This window comes from Vigna radiata, chromosome 6, assembly GCF_000741045.1.
Source record: "Vigna radiata var. radiata cultivar VC1973A chromosome 6, Vradiata_ver6, whole genome shotgun sequence".
Classification (NCBI taxonomy): domain Eukaryota; kingdom Viridiplantae; phylum Streptophyta; class Magnoliopsida; order Fabales; family Fabaceae; genus Vigna; species Vigna radiata.
The window spans coordinates 19414695-19417518 of record NC_028356.1 but is presented as its reverse complement, the minus strand read 5'-3'; positions in this window follow the sequence as shown (position 1 = coordinate 19417518).

Below are 2824 nucleotides of genomic sequence, written 5' to 3'. Positions count from 1 at the left end.
GGGTTGGCGAGCAATGCCATTATGCACTGAATATTAGGGAGTGTTCAGATTATGAGGACATTGAGAGGGCACTCTGCGTTCCTGGAGGACATTTTCACAGGAATCCTAATGGTGTGCCCATTAACATCAAAAGGGCGGATTTGACACCCCTGGCAAAATATTGGATGGCATTCACTCATGCCAATGTTTAGCCTTGCTCTCATGTTTCATATATTACTGTTCACAGGATCCTGTTTATCTACTGTATGCTGAGGCAAATGAATGTTAACATTGGCGAGGTCATCGCTAAAGAGATTGAGAGTTGTGCAGCTACTATCAGCAGCAGGACACCATTAGGTCATCCTTCCCTGATTACATATTTGTGTCAGCAGGCTGGGGTCGATACTTCTATTCCACCATTTGAGAGGCCTAGGAAGGCCATATATGTTGCCTACTATAGATAGTACTGTGGAGGAGATGAGGTGGCCGGACCAGTGCCTCAGAGACGGGCCAAGGGAGGAGCAACTCAGCAGGATGAACCTACACAACACGCAAAGCCGTTCCAGATGAGGGACATGTACATGTTCATGATGGAGGCTAGGATGGAGTCTCTCCGCAGAGGGTAGGTGGCCACAACTGAGATGATAATAGGCTTATATGACACACCACTAGTGCACAGGTGGACTATGGACGAGTTCCATAGTGCTTAGGAGCAGGCACAAGGGAGTGGAGCTGGAACAGTTGGAGCAACTGAAGCTCCAGTTATGGACGAGGATGATGACAAGGATGGCAACTTTGAGGATGCGGAGGCTGGAGACGATGAGGATTCAGATGACAGCATGGGCTGATAGGGCATCTACTGATGGATGTCATTGCAGTAGAACATGGTTTTATCTTTCTTTTTCTTTTGTATTTTGAACTTCTAGATTAGGATTGATTTTGTTGAGTATTGTAGGTATGTCTGTACTTGCCTGAACACCTTTTCTTATTATGGTTTGACTTGTTTTATTGCATGATGAGTGTGCTTGATGATGTTTGATGTGGATGATGATTGAGATTGCTTTACATGCTTATATAAAAGTGAATTGTTCACAAGTTGTGTGAACAGATACATAATGAGTATGATTGTGATTATGATGCTAAACAGGATGTATGATTGATATTTGAGATGTTGAGTGAGCACAGTTGTGTGAGGTTGTGAGCTCCCTAAAGCTAAAATTTGTTTTCCATCCTCTACAGCATTCCCAGTGTGAAGGTGGAGTAAACAACGTTAAGAGCTTTAAGGCTTTCGATGACGAGGGATTTAGCTCCTTTGTTCATCTTTACATGTTCATCTTTGCAGAGCATTTAGCTCCTTTGTTTGAAGAGAGAGTAAAGTTAGAACGAGCTCTTTTCAACATTCAGTGTGAACAACATTGGCTTGAGGCTCACACAGAACGTCAGGCAAGAGGTACATTTCATATCATAATGAGGTTCTATTGGTTTAATTTCATATTTTGTGTTTTGCTTAATTTTTCTGCAGCTACAAAGCTTGTTACTAGGTCTATCAAGGTGATGATAGTTCTTTCCCTACCAAGAAATTAAGGAGCACCGATCTTGCATGATAGCTCTCATGATAAACCATATGTCAATGTTTCACTCTGATTCTTTTTTCTCATACTCTCTTTTCATTAAGGCTTATAGGTAGCAGTTGTTCATTGTTGTTAGTGATGTTTACATTGCCTTATGTGTTGTGTTATTTGCTGTTGTATTTTGTTAATATGATAATATGTTGACTTTAGATCATCAAGAAGTCTATTTTTGTGACAGAAAAAACTGAAGGCAAATGTGTAATAATATGGGTAGCTAGTCTTCTTGAAGGGGTACATTCATTGTGAAGGGGTAATAGTACTTAACGAAATATTGGAGGCAGGGCAACTAATAATTTGTAACTAACCTATCAAAGACAAGATGCTTTTATCTGGAACTAAAACTATGCTATGTTCCAATATTTCATACTACTGTTGTTTTTAAACTATCCAAGAAATCAGAGGCTTTTGTTGGATCTTTTAGTCATCACTCAGAACGTTATATGCTAATGATTCCTTTTTTAGATGTACATGGTCGATTGCTTTGATAATCATGTGAGCATTGCACTGAGATGACATGACAACTTATATATTTGTTTCCTTTAGTCCATGCATATGGCGCTATTCGTTTCAATGCAGAAGCTAAGGTGTCATTAGAGTGGTTGGCTTTTGATTCTTTCTACTTTGTGATATCTCAAGTGCATAAATTGTTTTCTTTCCAAAAACTATCTGTTGGTATCGGAGGGGGTAATTTTCGAAGAGTATAACGCAGCGGAATAAAACTTATAAAAAGCGAAAAGTGTGTTCGGTCACTGTTAAAACGAAGTTGGTCCTTTTTCGCAAAAATAATTTTCTTTCAGAAAATTAATCAAACAGTTAATATGCGTAAACTAAAATGAGTGTAGGGAAAAGAAAAAATCACACGAGTATTTTTATACTGGTTTGATTCAACAGAATCTACGTCCAGTCGTTAATCACTGTAAAGAGTGATTAACAGTTCCACTTTAAAATCAGTTTCACAGATTTACAATAAGTGAACAAAATATAAAAGAACCTTCCTTCGACGAGCGAACCGGAAGAAGACCACTCTACCAACTCGAAGAGAATTGCTCCAGCAATCGACCAATGATTCGCGAGCTTCTCCTTTCACGAGACCAGGTAGAGCACCTTGAAGACCACTCTACCAACTCGAAGAGAACCGCTCCGGCAATCGACCAACGATTCGTGAGCTTCTCCTTTCACGAGACCAGGCAGAGCACCTTGCTAACTCGAAGAGA